This window comes from Arachis hypogaea, chromosome 12 (assembly GCF_003086295.3).
Source record: "Arachis hypogaea cultivar Tifrunner chromosome 12, arahy.Tifrunner.gnm2.J5K5, whole genome shotgun sequence".
In the NCBI taxonomy this organism is placed as follows: domain Eukaryota; kingdom Viridiplantae; phylum Streptophyta; class Magnoliopsida; order Fabales; family Fabaceae; genus Arachis; species Arachis hypogaea.
In genome coordinates, this window is record NC_092047.1 from 28,487,892 (window position 1) to 28,504,765 (window position 16,874).

The 16,874-nt window shown below is 35.7% G+C and overlaps 1 pseudogene; it reads right to left on the reverse strand.

The window, feature by feature from the left end:
- Positions 1–15,632, reverse strand: LOC112729891 (UDP-galactose/UDP-glucose transporter 3-like; annotated as a pseudogene).
- Between the last annotated feature and the right edge of the window lie 1,242 nt (positions 15,633–16,874).

Below are 16,874 nucleotides of genomic sequence, written 5' to 3' on the forward strand. Positions count from 1 at the left end.
TCAAGTGACTTTTCTCTTCTGCAGTCGTTGTAGCTTCTGCCACTTGAGGTAGATCTGGTATGACAATCCAGTGAATACCATACAAACACAACTCCATTATTTTGTTGAAAGCGGATTTCCACTCAATAGAGAAGATACCACAATGCTAACGAATTTGCGAGTGGTAGTAATGGTGGTGTTGGACAAAGAGCCAAATCAGCTTATTGTAAAAAAGATGAAGTTTTGGCCAACAGCACCACAATAGCAGAAGAGAAGAATATCCCATGCTGCCTCTGGATGCTATTTGCAAAAGCGAACAGCTTCAATTCCACTTCCACTGGGCCAGCCAAACATGTAAATCATATTGTATATGGTTCCCCATAAATTCATTCCTAACATAATATTCCAAGCACTTGTTTTAGGGTACCTGGGTAACAAAAACCAGTAATTGCATTAAATTAATAACACTTGCTATAGTCTTAAATATGAATCACCTCTCATTCTAAAATCTAAACATTGCTGAAAAGTCAACATTTAAACACCCGAAAAATAGAACTAAAAATTTTTACATTTAGTGTCATTATGTTCATCATAATTTTACTTATACACATCATTATCTTAGAAGAATGGGGAAAAGTCAAAGTCAGTGAATCAAGAAGGGGGAAAAAATTTATGTCAAGGAAGTACAAGAATCCAAAAGTTTTGCAGTTTACAAGCAATCAGACAGATCGAGGGACAAGGTTTGCTTATTTTACCTTACTTTTAAGGAATCCTGAGTTGTATTTGAAAATCCATCAAATGTAAGGTTCAGGAAACATAGTCCATATCCAAGGGGAGCATTTGGATGTGCTAAGTTGCTCATAGTCTTTGAGATAGTCTGCCAATAAGCATAAGCAAAGATGAGAAATTCGAAAGCTAAGCTGCATTCTCAATCCACATGATTTTTTTATAGCCAACATGGGAAAGTGTATCCCTATAGTAATATTTTCTGTATTATTCTGATAAGTTCCTAACCTTTAAAAGTGCAAATGTTGATACCCCTCCAGCAACAAGGAATGTACAGACCACGTATTCTGGAAAAGTGTATCTTATACCATACACTATAGTACCCATCAACATAACTGTATCATGATAAAATGAGTACTTGTTATGAAATATAAAATAACTACTAAAAAAATGAGTACTTGTTATGGTAAAATGAGTACTTGTTATGAGTACTTGTTATGGCAGAACGCTTTTATATAAAAAATGACCATAGGCTTTAGGCTTCTCTATTTTTACATACTTAGAGGTGGTAAGCAGTAAGGAAACAATGTTTTTTTTTTCAAACTTCACCAAATAGATATCTTTAATCTCCTATAAGTATATGAAAGGATGTGAAACACAAATATAAATGATTAAAAACAATTGCATTACTACTTGTTCTTGCTTGCGAAATGGAGATATTAACCGAGCTTATATGCTTTGAGGCTGATCGTCCGATCCTTGAATTCTGAGCTTTTCTTTCTGGTGTGACGTGAATAGTACGAACAATTGAAGGGGGAGTGTACCTGCAAAGGCACTCCAAAGCTTAAGTTAGTATATTGCGTTATCTCTTACTTGCCGAAGAAAATACTTTACCTGGCTTTTATATGGTCGACTGCTCGGCTATTACATTTCTAGTATTTAAAGTCGGTTACAAAAAGGTAGGTAACGTCCCTTGATTACGTTACCGTTTTATCGTCGGTTATGACGGATCATTTATCTGACCGAGTTATGGCTCATGAATGGAGGAGCTATAACGGACCATGCCGAGTTATAGCTCGTTTATGACGACCATATCATAGTCCCCAAGCTTGGCCTGTGGAGAGTTTTTAATGAAGCAGGTTGAGCTTCTTTAAGGAGTTATAACTCGGTTGGATAGGGTATTGAGTGAGCCCCCAGTTCAACTTACTTCATTAAAAAATGGGTATTGTTTGATATGACGTGGGGGGGGGGTTGTGGCGTTGTTTTGGGGAGGAGAGAGAGAGTTTAATGGGAGCATTAAAGGCTTGTTGCCTTTCCAATGTAGTTTGTGGTTTTAGATTTGAATGGGAAACAGTTTTAGTATTCGAACCGTTTAGGTTACTGCTAGAAGTTAACTCTAGTTTCTTTTGGTGCTTGGGTTTTTCAATTTTGGTAACGGAATGAGCAAAAGAGGTATGTGCATGTTATCTGTTTACTTCTGAATTATTTTCTCTTTCTCTTTTCTCTTCTTATGTTCTTCTTCCATTCTGCTGTTCTTGTTGTTGTGTTCTAATGGGGTTGGAGAAAGATAAAAAAGGTGAGATTGATTGGTCCTATGACTGGGTTGGTGAGGATGTGAAATCTCGAGTCTCTCTGTTTCGTGATGAATCTGCGGTGAAGGAGGTGAACTTAGCAAGAGTCATTAGGGCTGGTTCTGGGGTTCAAATTGAGTTGCTTTCATGTAGTAGCGATGATAGGGTGTATCATCGAGGGCAAGGTTTTGAGTTCTTCTACATGCACAGTTGTGTGCTTGAGGAGTTGAGGGTGAAATTGCCATTTACAGAGTTTGAGTGCCAAGTTCTGAAACAGTTGAACTGTGCTACGTCCCAGCTTCATCTTAATGGCTGGGCGTTTCTGCGTTCCTTTGAGGTTTTGATGGAATATCTGGAGGAGACACCAACGGTTTTGTTTTTTTCTTTATTTCAAGCAAAGGGGGTGTGGAAGGGGGGTTGGGTAAATTTCAATAGCACCCCTGGGTTCGCTATTTTTAGGTTGTATAAATCCTCTTTCAAGGATTTTAAAGAAATGTATCTTAAGGTTAGGAGTGTAGAAAACGAATTTCCTTTTTATGCTGATGAAAATCTGGGCGAGAAGTTTCTTTGTGGTGGTGTTCGAAACCGCAAAATATACTCGGTCCTGAAGTCATTTCGCCGAGGAATGTGTGTTTGATTGAGTTTTTGGTTGAGGGTATTGATCGTAAGGATCTGATATCTATGTATGAGTTACTCAAATGTGAAGATGATAAGGAGGCAGTGATAAATTACCTGGGTGAGTTTGGGATATTTGTTGTTTTTGTATTGACTTTATATGGGTTTTTGATGTGTTCTTTTGTTTATGTTGCAGGTGGGAAGTGCCCTGGGGTCTCGGCTGCTTCTTTGAGGTCACGCTTTAAAAGTAAGAATTTAGAAAAGGAGGTTTCATCGTCGAACCGTGAGAAAGTGGCAACGCCTGGGGAGGTAGTTCAGCCTCGTCAAGGGCGTAGGAAAGTAATTGCGAGGAAGAGGAAGTTGGGGGTGGTGGATTTGTTTGATGAGTCTAGTGGGAAGGAGGAAAGAGTGTCTCTGGATGAGATTCGGGCTTTTGTTGGGAATCAGAAGAAGCTTCATGAGATGTCTGAGCTTAGTGAGGGGGTTTCTGTGTGGGGAAAAGAGTATCCTTACATGGCTATTGTAGATGAACATTGTCAATCTGAGGCTGATGTTTCTCTTGCAAAAGAGGTTGGTGAAGTAGCTATTGGGCAATATATGCAGGTAAGGTCTTCCCTTTGGTTTAGGCTTTTTCCTTGTTATTTGGGCTTTATGTATTTTTTCTTTCCTTGTCGTTGTTATGTTTTGTAGGTTGTTGGTTTGAGGTTGGCCAGCTTGGGGCGGAGCCAGGAGCTGAGGCATAAGAAAGTGGTAGAGGAGAAGGATGAACTTCTGGTGATGAAAGAAGAATTAAGTAAGAGCAAGAGTGTTGTTTCTGAGCTGCAGAGTAAGTTGGCTGAAAGTGAAAAGTCGCTAAGGGAGACTAAGGATAGTTATGCTAAGGACGTTGAGGATTTGAAGAAAAAGGAAGCTGATTTGGTGAGTATGGAAGCTCGGCTGATTGATGTTACTGCTCGGCTGAAGGAGATGGAGAAGAAGAAAAGTGATGAAATTTTGGATTTGTTTGTAGAGGGTTTTGAAAGGGCGGCCTTACAGGCGAAGTTTATTACTCCAGGTGTCGATTTTTCTGAGTTTGATCTTGGTAAGATCGTTCGAGATGGGAAGATGGTTGAGGATGATGGTGTTGCCGAAGATGGGGCAGAGAATATTTAGTATTTTGAATGGAGTTTTATTTTGGTAAAATGTTTTTATGTTTTGATGGATAATGTAATTGATGATACATTATTGACAGTAACTGTTTGACCTTATCTATATTCGTTTTTGATTTGTGCTGAGTGGTTTGATCAGCGTTTTGTATGATTGATAGGAATTCAGTTAAGAGCATTCCATGTAGTGTTTGCCGAATATGCTTGAATGAAGATGTATGTCATTTTGAGGTTTGACCATGGATGAAATCGTGTCAAGCATTATTGATTGTAAAATCAAACGTGATAATGTGACACAGTTTGTATAAAATGAGATAGATTCATTACATATAATAGAATTGGTAGTCCTTTGGTTATAAAGGCTCAGGTAGGCTAGCCTCGTTAAAACCTCTCCAAGCAAAACCCATTGGGAAAAAACTTGATAGTAGGAAAAAGAGTACAAGCCTGTCCCTGATGTTTAACTGTAAAATTTTTTTAATGAAGAAATGTTCCAGGTGTTAGGTAGTATTGTACTATTCATGGATGCTAACCTATATGCTCCGTTGCCAAGGACTTCTATAACTCAGTAGGGGCCATCCCAGTTTGCCGCGAGCTTTCCATGGGATGGAGGTCGGCGTGTTGTTTCTATAACATCTCAAATTTTTTGAAAATTAAGTAATTAGTTATTTATAAGTTATCATATTATATTGAGATTTTATTTTAAGAAATCTATTTTTAACAAAAATAATTAAATAAAATTTTATGATTATTGAAGTTTAATTTAAATATAACTTATTCTATTAGTTTGAACTATTTATTAAAAACTATTTTGATAGGCAAAAATTAAGTTAATCTTTTATTATTATTATTATTATTATTATTATTATTATTATTATTATTATTATTATTATTATTATTATTATTATTATTATTTACTTCTTTCTTTTGGCCGAAGCCATTAAGAAAACATGAGTAAAGAAAAGCCAAATGCGGCTCATTTACAAGTATATATATATATATATATATATAACTAATATCATTAAGAGACTAAGAAAGAAATGAACGTGGCTTGCATGCTATTATACTTATATATACTCATGACACCTAATAATACTTTCACACTACAAACTATCATTCATTAGCATCATTTTCTTTTATCACTTTTATTCATTATAGCCGAACTCTTTAGAGAGAAAAAGAGAAATAAAGGTCGTGGCTTATATGTATACATATATTTATGCAACCATGACACATGTTACATTCATTTAATAACCAATGACACCTAATAAACCTTACTACCACAAATCCTTTTTAATCACTATCATCCCTAATCATACTTTCTTTTCCTTCATGCATCACTGAACCAACCTTGAAAGAAAAAGAGAGAGTAAGCCGTGAGTGAGAGGAATCAGAAATCATGGAACCTTACCCCTTTTGAGTTTGATTTCTTATGATTTGTAATTTCGATAAAAACTGTAATCCGATAAAAGTGTTCGTATCCTTCTCCTCTACGTATTGGCATCACTTTTGATCGGTAGAAGTTGACGGTGACGTAGCTCCTTTTCCCTTTGAGTTCAGTTAACTGGAGTTCTAGGAAGTACAGACGATTTCTGACGCTTTCTCTTTCAGCAGCTCGGTCAGAAAGTTTCTCCGGAATTTCGAGTATTTCGATTACGTACGAAGGTAGGGGATTTATTTTTAAAGATAAACGTTTTTAATTTAGAATGCCTACAAAATTAATTAAATAATTGCAAATATATATATATATATATATATATATATATATATATATATATATATATATATAATAGCAATGTTATTGAGTATGGATTATTGCTGTGAATGTGACTGTTTTCTGATTATTAAGAATTTCGCTGATTTGAGAATTGTTGAGAAAAAGGCTGGTGAATTGTTGAGGAATAGAGAACCCGTAAGGGTGGTTTAGATCGAATTTTAGAGAAAATGCCGCCGAAATTTTATAAAATCTGAGGTTTTATTTGAAAAGTTATTTTAAAAGATTTGGTTTTGGAAAGTTAAATTATTTAAAATATATTTAGTTAAGATAAGATTTATTCTATTTTAAAGTTTGATTTATTAAGAAAAATATAATGTTTTAAACCCAATCTTTTAAGGAGAGATTTTGTTTTAAGTAAAGATTTGAGCTCGGTTTATTAAGAAAAGGAATCTCTGCCACAGGAGAGCAGAGAACAAGGATTTAAAGAATATATTAATTAATGAAATGTCTGCCACAGGAGAGCAGATGTGATATTGTTTGGGCCTTAGTGCCAAATGTAAAGTGGGGACGCCCACACACTGAGAACTGTTTTCCAGATGTACGCTTATTGATTTGGAAAGTCACACTGTATGCGGCCTGGCCGTACGACTTGTAAGCACACTGATGCATCTGGAAAACCATACCTGGGACTTGTGCCTGGGTAATGTCAGGAGCGGGTAGGCAACTGACACATGAGCTCATGGCCTGCGTTAGGGATAGACATGCATCATGTTGTTTGCACATTTGCATTTGATTGCGCTTGCTTGTCTTATTACTTTGTGATTGTACTGTTTGTCTTGTTGCGACTTGCTTGTATATTGAATTGAATCTCTTGCTTGTACTACTTGTTTGTGAGTGTATTAAAGTGATTACGAGTTGACATTTGACTGAGGATTAACTATGTGGCTGAGAGACAGAAAATGTGACTATTTTTTATATTTAAAATTTGATTTGAGTTTAGAGATTTTTTTTAAAAGAGGTAATTTGTTAGCTAAAGTAGAATAAGAGTATTTTCAAAGGGTTCGATAAAAATAAAGTTTTATTGAGTAAAGTTAATTATTTGCATTTTATTCCATTACTTTTACGACATTCCCATTCCCTACTGAGAACGTGTGGTTGTTCTCACCCCAAATCTTCCACTCTTTCAGTGACACAGGTTCGGAGATTCAGTAAGAAGCTGCAGACGATTAGTAGATTTACTTGTGATTCCTGTTGTTTTTATAAAGTTCCCTCGTCCTTGTTGCTTTAGGGTTTTTATTTTATCCAGAGGGATAGGTATTGTATTTGAGTTTTACATTGAATCTAATTGTATAGCATCTATTATTATTAATAATTATGTGATTATTATTACTTGAAGATCTTTTGTTATGTGAATTTAATTACTAAAATCTTTTTCTGAAATTTTCTTAAAAACTGAAACGCGATATCGACGTAAAGGCTCAATAGTAAATTTATAATAAAGGAAATCAGGTCCATAACACCTTACTTTTGATACGACCATGACGTGCTAAAAGTTAGGGTGTTACATTATGGTATCAGAGCAGTTTGTTCCCGTTAGAGCCTTGGGAATGGACTGACTATGCTTTACTGCATACTCTGAGTGTCTGTCATGCAATAGGACTTGTCCTAATGACAAGAATTTGAGTTTTAGATGCATGACTGTCTATTGATTAATGCTGTTAGTCGACCGTTGCATTTCTCATGGTATTAGGTCTGGCCAACTTAATACTGATGATTTGTGTATACGAAAACACTAACGGATTATCATAGACAAAATAGAAATAACAGGTTATGCCATTCACGGGGTTTGGGAAGTTAGAAGTTACGTTTTAAGGATTCGTTTCGACGTATATTCTTTACTCATGCTATGTGACTTGGTGCCACCTCTTCCTTCGTTATTTTCATTGGAATCCTTGTCTTGAAATTTCCTAAAATGTGATTTGATTATTTCCCGACCAAACCTTATTATTGTCCCTATGTACCTCCGTTTGTCCGTAAATCCAATTGCCTACCTGTCCTTTTTCAAATATTATCTTTGACTTTTTTCTGTACTTCTCTTCGAGGACCTTATTTTTTTTTTCAGTTGGAATTTAAACATGTTTCAATATAACAATTTTCGACGGCGAAAATTTTTGTAAGGTAGGTAGGATATAACATCTCAAATTTTTTGAAAATTAAGTAATTAGTTATTTATAAGTTATCATATTATATTGAGATTTTATTTTAAGAAATCTATTTTTAACAAAAATAATTAAATAAAATTTTATGATTATTGAAGTTTAATTTAAATATAACTTATTCTATTAGTTTGAACTATTTATTAAAAACTATTTTAATAGGCAAAAATTAAGTTAATCTTTTATTATTATTATTATTATTATTATTATTATTATTATTATTATTTACTTCTTTCTTTTGGCCGAAGCCATTAAGAAAACATGAGTAAAGAAAAGCCAAATGCGGCTCATTTACAAGTATATATATATAACTAATATCATTAAGAGACTAAGAAAGAAATGAACGTGGCTTGCATGCTATTATACTTATATATACTTATGACACCTAATAATACTTTCACACTGCAAACTATCATTCATTAGCATCATTTTCTTTTATCACTTTTATTCATTATAGCCGAACTCTTTAGAAAGAAAAAGAGAAATAAAGGTCGTGGCTTATATGTATACATATATCTATGCAACCATGACACATGTTATATTCATTTAATAACCAATGACACCTAATAAACCTTACTACCACAAATCCTTTTTAATCACTATCATCCCTAATCATACTTTATTTTCCTTCATGCATCACCGAACCAACCTTGAAAGAAAAAGAGAGAGTAAGCCGTGAGTGAGAGGAATCAGAAACTATGGAACCTTACCCCTTTTGAGTTCGATTTCTTATGATTTGTAATTCTGATAAAAACTGTAATCCGATAAAAGTGTTCGTATCCTTCTCCTCTACGTATTGGCATCGCTTTTGATCGGTAGAAGTTGACGGTGACGTAGCTCCTTTTCCCTTTGAGTTCAGTTAACTGGAGTTCTAAGAAGCACAGACGATTTCTGACGCTTTCTCTTTCAGCAGCTCGGTCAGAAAGTTTCTTCGGAATTTCGAGTATTTCGATTACGTACGAAGGTAGGGGATTTATTTTTAAAGATAAACGTTTTTAATTTAGAATGCCTACAAAATTAATTGAATAATTGCAAATATATCTATATATATATATATATATATATATATATATATATATTAATAATAGCAATGTTATTGAGTATGGATTATTGCTGTGAATGTGACTGTTTTCTGATTATTAAGAATTTCGCTGATTTGAGAATTGTTGAGAAAAAGGCTGGTGAATTATTGAGGAATAGGGAACCCGTAAGGGTGGTTTAGATCGAATTTTAGAGAAAATGCCGCCGAAATTTTATAAAATCTGAGGTTTTATTTGAAAAGTTATTTTAAAAGATTTGGTTTTGGAAAGTTAAATTATTTAAAATATATTTAGTTAAGATAAGATTTATTCTATTTTAAAGTTTGATTTATTAAGAAAAATATAATGTTTTAAACCCAATATTTTAAGGAGAGATTTTGTTTTAAGTAAAGATTTGAGCTCGGTTTATTAAGAAAAGGAATCTCTGCCACAGGAGAGCAGAGAACAAGGATTTAAAGAATATATTAATTAATGAAATGTCTGCCACAGGAGAGCAGATGTGATATTGTTTGGGCCTTAGTGCCAAATGTAAAGTGGAGACGCCCACACACTGAGAACTGTTTTCCAGATGTACGCTTATTGATTTGGAAAGTCACACTGTATGCGGCCTGGCCGTACGACTTGAAGTCACACTGTATGCGGCCTGGCCGTACGACTTGTAAGCACACTGATGCATCTGGAAAGCCATACCTGGGACTTGTGCCTGGGTAATGTCGGAAGCGGGTAGGCAACCGACACATGAGCTCATGGCCTGCGTTAGGGATAGACATGCATCATGTTGTTTGCACATTTGCATTTGATTGCGCTTGCTTGTCTTATTACTTTGTGATTGTACTGTTTGTCTTGTTGCGACTTGCTTGTACATTGAATTGAATCTCTTGCTTGTACTACTTGTTTGTGAGTGTATTAAAGTGATTACGAGTTGACATTTGACTGAGGATTAACTATGTGGCTGAGAGACAGAAAATGTGACTAGTTTTTATATTTAAAATTTGATTTGAGTTTAGAGATTTTTTTTTAAAAGAGGTAATTTGTTAGCTAAAGTAGAATAAGAGTATTTTTAAAGGGTTCGATAAAAATAAAGTTTTATTGAGTAAAGTTAATTATTTGCATTTTATTCCATTACTTTTACGGCATTCCCATTCCCTACTGAGAACGTGTGGTTGTTCTCACCCCAAATCTTCCACCCTTTCAGTGACACAGGTTTGGAGATTCAGTAAGAAGCTGCAGACGATTAGTAGATTTACTTGTGATTCCTGTTGTTTTTATAGAGTTCCCTCGTCCTTGTTGCTTTAGGGTTTTTATTTTATCCAGAGGGATAGGTATTGTATTTGAGTTTTACATTGAATATAATTGTATAGTATCTATTATTATTAATAATTATGTGATTATTATTACTTGAAGATCTTTTGTTATGTGAATTTAACTACTAAAATCTTTTTCTGAAATTTTCTTAAAAACTGAAACGTGATATCGACGTAAAGGCTCAATAGTAAATTTATAATAAAGGAAATCAGGTCCATAACGCCTTACTTTTGGTACGATCATGACGTGCTAAAAGTTAGGGTGTTACAGTTTCCGTCTTTCGAAGCACTAAGTCGCCGATTTGGAATGATCAGTTTCTGACCGACTTGTTATGTCGTCGGGCGATTGCTTGCTGAGCCACGCATTGTCGCAGTGTGGATATTTCCCTTATTTCTTCGATGAGATCTAGCTCGGCTCGCCGGGCTTCATCCTGATTGCCGGGTTGAGTTCGGACCGAGCTGTGTGAGACTTCTAAGGGTATCACAGATTCAGAGTCATATACTAGGCGAAATGGAGTCTCTTTTGTTGATGACTGAGGTGTTGTGTTGTAACCCCAAAGGATTTCTTGTATTAGTTCTACCCAAAGTCCTTTGACATCATCTAACTTTTTCTTTAAAGCATGTAGTATGATCTTGTTCGCTGCTTCTGCTAGCCCGTTTGTTTAAGGATGTTCAACGGAGGAGAAATGTTGTTTGACCTTAAGGTTCTGCAAAAAGGATTGGAATTTATGGTCAGCAAACTGGCGACCATTGTCAGTGATGATATGAGGGGAAATGCCAAAACGGCAAATAATATTCTTCCAAGTAAAGGAAATTATTTGTTGTGATGTGATTCTGGCTAAAGGTTTGGCTTCCAACCACTTTGAAAAATAATCAATTGCAACCAATAAAAATTTTACCTGCCCCGGTGCCATTGGGAATGGACCGAGGATGTCAAGCCCCCATTGATAGAAAGGCCAACTTACGTAGGAATAATGTAGTTGTTCGGCAGGGAGATGTATGAGTGGTGCATGTTTCTGACAGTTTTCACAAGTCTGAACTTTAGTCTTGCTGTCATGTTGTAAGGTTGGCCAAAAGAAACCTGCGCGGAGTATTTTTGAGGCTAGGCTCCGAGCTCCTGTATGTGTTCCGCAAAAGCCCTCATGTGCTTCCGACAGGGCTAGTTTGGCTTCCTCTTTGTTGAGAAATTTTAGTAACGGCCGAGTATATCCTCGGCGGTATAAGGTTTCGTTGATCAATGTGAAGAACGAAGCTTGTCTTCGGAATCTTTTTGTGTTGTCTACCTTATTAGGTATTTGACCTGTTTTTAGATATTGTATGTAATCGTCTTGCCATCCCTGTTCCTGTGTGACACTTAGTACATCTGTTAGACTTACACTCGGTGATGTAATAGTGGATTGGTGCAGTGTGGATAAGTCGGATTGTGTGCTGCCGAGTTTAGATAAGATATCGGCTCTTTGGTTTTGATCTCGTGGGATGTGTTGAATTTCAAAATTTGAAAACTTTGAGATCAAATCTTTAACTAATAATAAATATTTAGAAAGGGGAGGATCCCTTACTTGGAAGTGGTCATTTACCTGTTGTACGACCAATAAGGAGTCACAGTATACCTTTAGAGTTGAAATGTGAAGGTCCAAGCGAAGGCGGAGTCCTGCAACGAGGGCCTCATATTCGGATTGATTATTGCTAGCTTTGAATGTTAGGTGCAATGAATGTTCTAGAATAAAGCCATCGTCAGACTAGAGGCGTATTCCGGTGCCACAGCCTTCGGTATTAGATGAGCCGTCGACGTATAAGGTCCATTGTTTTGTATGATCGTCTTCTGATGGAGTAGTTAGTTCTGCAATGAAGTCTGCTAAAAATTGGGACTTAATTGGTCCTCTTGATTGGTACCTTATGTCGAATTCTGACAATTCTATTGACCATTTAATAAGTCGTCTGGCAATTTTTGGTTTATGTAACACCTGGCGTAATGGGTGATCGGTCTTGACATGGACAACATGACTTTGGAAATAAGGTCGGAGTCTTTTTGCTGAGAAAATTAATGCTAAAGCCAGCTTTTCAATTCTTGGGTAATTGAGCTCGGCGTGTTGAAGAGTTTTGCTGACAAAGTATACTGGATGTTGAGTTTTGTTCCTTTCTATAACAAGAGCAGAGCTTATAGCCCAATCAGTCACTGATAAATACAGGAATAGGTCTTCCCCTTGATGGAGTTTTTGCAAGATCGGCGGTTGGGAGAGATTAGTTTTTAAGGTTTGAAAAGCTCTCTCGCAATCGTCGTTCCAGTGAAATTTGTTTTTTTTTTTATCGTTTGGAAAAAAGGAGTGGATTTTGAAGCTAGGCATGGAACAAATCTAGATAGTGCAGCGAGTCTGCCGGTGAGGCGTTGGACTTCCTTTACGGTTTTTGGGCTTGTCATTTCTAGGACTGCTCGGCATTTGTCTGGATTCGCCTCAATGCCCCTGTTCGTCAGTAAGAAACCTAAAAATTTACCTCCCTGAACTGCGAAAGCGCACTTTTCTGGGTTTAGACGCACGTTGTAGTGGCGAATTTGCTCGAAAATCTCTGATAAGTTGTCGATATGGTTTTTTCCGAGCTGTGTCTTGGTGACCATGTCGTCGACATATACTTCGATGTTTTTGCCGATTTGATTTGCGAAGACTTTGTCCATAAGTCGCTGGTAGGTTGCTCCTGCATTCTTTAGTCCAAAGGGTATGCTTTTGGTGGCCATGCTAAACATTCTAAAAGATCCTTTGCTACCACACAGTCATCAGTGGTGTGGCCATGCTTCTGGTGGAAGGCACAATATTTAGATTTGTCTACGTTCTTAGTGTCTTGGTAGGTGCCGGCCTTTCTTGGTGGCTTGATGAGTTTTGAATTTAGAATTTCTTTGATGATGTCCTCCCGTTTATTGTTAAACTACGTGTAAGAATCAAAGCGAGGTGTTAGTTTAAAACTTTTCTTACTGTTCGGAGGTCTGTCATCATCTCTGTAGTTCGGTTTGTCGGATTTCCGAGCTTGTCTGATCTCCTCAATATCTATTTGGCCCTTGGCTTTCTCCCGGAACTCGGCAAAGGTTTTGGGCTTGGCTACCGCAATTATTTCCTGGAACTTCCCAGGTCTGAGGCCGCTTTTGATTGCATGCAAATGGACTTCGGGATGGAGGTCGGGTATGCTGATGGCGACTTTCGTGAAGCGGGTCATATAATCCTTCAGACTTTCGTTTTGCCCTTGCTTGATTGTATTCAGATAGTCAGAATCATGCAGGTATATTGCTGATCCGGCGAAGTGATCCTCGAAGAGCTTGGCCAGTTGTTGAAATCGCGAGATAGAACCTGCAGGCAAAGCACACAACCAATCAAGTGCAGGACCATCTAAATAATTCGGAAAACAGCGACATAGAACAATATTTGATGCCCCGTTGACGATCATTATTGATCGGAACTTTTTGAGAAACTTCTTTGGGTCTCCGAGCCCATCATAAGGTGTGAGGGTTAGTGGCAAGGTGAATCTCTTTGGCATTTCGAAGTTCATCACTTCTTCTGTGAAGGGTCCCACAAGTTCGTCGGACTCTCCTTTGTCATCGTCGGGTTGAACTTCGTTGGCTCGGATAGTCTCCGAGACGTGTGATGGTTGAGAATGATGTTCATTATCCTCTGGTTGCTGATGATGAGTCTCGTCATGTTCTATCCGAACATGATTCAACTCGGCGATTTGAGCAGCCATTATTTGATTTTCATCGGCCATCCGTTGATTGGCTTGTTGTAACTCAGCTATCATCCGCATAAGTTCAGATAGCGAAGGAGGTGGTACGTCAGCCATGGGCGTAAGCAGGGGTAATGGGACCAAAAGAAAAATTTGATTTCCTCGGCCCACGGTGGGCGCCAATTGTTCTTGCTTGCGAAATGGAGATATTAACCGAGCTTATACGCTTTGAGGCTGATCGTCCGATCCTTGAATTCTGAGCTTTTCTTTATTGTGTGACGTGAATAGTGCGAACAAATGAGGGGGGAGTGTACCTGCAAAGGCACTCCAAATCTTAAGTCAGTATATTGCATTATCTCTTACTTGTCGAAGAAAATACTTTACCTGGCTTTTATATGGTCGACTGCTCGGCTGTTACGTTTCTAGTATTTAAAGTCGGTTACAAAAAGGTAGGTAACGTCCCTTGATTATGTTACCGTTTTATCGTCGGTTATGACGGAGCATTTATCTGACCGAGTTATGGCTCATGAATGGAGGAGCTATAACGGACCATGCCGAGTTATAGCTCGTTTATGACGACCATATCACTACTCATAAATGCAAGGTTACTACGCAATTGGTAATAACATGGTGTTCCACCTAATGTGATTCTATTTGAACCCAAATAGACATAAAAGGCTATACCACTTTGAATTGATTTGAATTATCCTAAATAAATTCAGTTTTTCTAGAGCATGAAATAGTGACAGTGATATACATAAACTGACCTGGAATCATTTTTGAGGATTTTGCCAGTACCTGCAAGCAGACAACAAAGCAAATACACCACCACCATTAAAAACCAGTATATTGAAGACACAGAAATATATCACATCCGTGCAATGGAGGTAGGTCCAAAATCTCTAAAAAGGCCTCTTTCCAAAAAAACAGTTTGAAGAGCTCATACAATGAAGAAAAGTAACATGCCTGAGCCGGGTAACTAATATACTTGAGTGCTTCAATTCCCATCGCTGGACCAATAGTGTTGGTAATTCCACAACTCCAGTAAGACCACCAAGGTGCACCACCAGTACTCCCATTTGACCATATCTTAATCACTGTATTATTATTATTTTGCAATATCAAAATAACATAAGCAACCACACTAAAACGCGCATAAACACAAAGCAGAACAAACAAAATTTCTTTCATTCTATACTGTAACTTGCAGAAATGAAAGAACCAAACAAAGAAGTAAAACAGGGGCTCACTTATGTAAGACCATATCAAACAAACCACATTCTGCGCCAAGTTCAGAAATGCAAGGTGCTCAAACCTCTCGCCATTTGGACCGAACCGCTTTGTGGATCTGACTCATTTTAAAAGAGAAAAACGAATTCAGAAACGAAAATTTAAAAATTTTTAACAGAAATGATCGAATCAGCGTGTCTTACAGAGTTTCCTAAAGAACGCCTTGGTAGATGTAGGCAGACCAGATGCCGGCGACACAGAAGGCCAGAACCAGGATGCGGCGGAGACCGGATCCGTGAGCCTCCATGAATGAAACGACGGCGTTTTGAGGTTTATGTACTTTAATTATGATGATGAATGAATGCCACGATATGTGTGTGCTTCGGGAGAAAGACGGGAATATAGGACGGTGGGATCGGTGCGCGCCAACTTACGTCGAAATTCCACGTGGACGTTTCTTATTGGTTTCATATACACTGTGGCTCTGCTCATTCGCTGATGCTATAAAGTGGTGGCATGTTTCTTCTACAAATCTTCACTTTCATAGAGCTGGATCTTTATAAAATTTTAGATTATTAATATTTTTTCTTTTTAAATTTTGCTATTTAATTTTTTACACTAAAATATTAATCTTTTAATATTTTTATGAAAAATAATAATATCATTAATTCTTGATAATATCATTACTGTATTATATATTTGTATAAATTTATAAAAAATAAATAATATTATTAGAATAAGAGTGTTATTATTTATTTATTTATTTATATATTATTATTTATCTTATAATCAATACAATTGTATTTTTTTAAAAATAATTTAATTAATTAAATCTTTTGAAATTAATTTAGAGATAATGTAATATTTTAGAAACAAATTTAACTGTTAACTTTTATTTTTGTGCTAACCAAGAGGTGCATTAAAATTAATTACTTTAGGTGTATATCAAAATTAATTATTAAAATAAAATATATATGTAATATAAAATACATTAGACTTACAGCTGATTTTAGCGTGTAAATAATATTTTTAATTAAAAATGTGCTTTTAACTTAATGGTATGTGTTAAGAGTTTGTTTAGGTAAGCTTTTAAAAAAATATTTTTTTGAATTTTTTTTAATTTTATAGAAAAATAAAAATAATTTTATGTTTGGTTATCTTATGCAAAAAAAAGTTTATTTATTAATTATGATTAAATATAATAATCTAAAAATATTTTTTTTGTTTATTTATTACGTAAAAATATTTTTTTTTTAAAAAATTTAAAAAAATAAATTATAACTTCTCAAAAAAATTATTTTTTAATATTTTTATTTTTATTATTATAAATTTATTAAATATATTAAAAATAAAAAAATTCATTAAAAATTTTTTTACCAACTTATTCGTGCTCAAACAAATACTAAATATGTGTTTGGATTAGAGTTTGCAAACGAGAATTTGTATAAAATTGATTTTATAAACTTTGATTTTGATAAAAAGTGAGTTCGTGTTAAACGTGATTTATGTTTAGCAATTTTGTATCAAAATGGATTATAACAAAATGAATATTATTTGGATTACATCATTCAAAATTACGTTTAGACAAAAAATACTAAAAAAAAGACATAAATTTATATCATTCAAAAC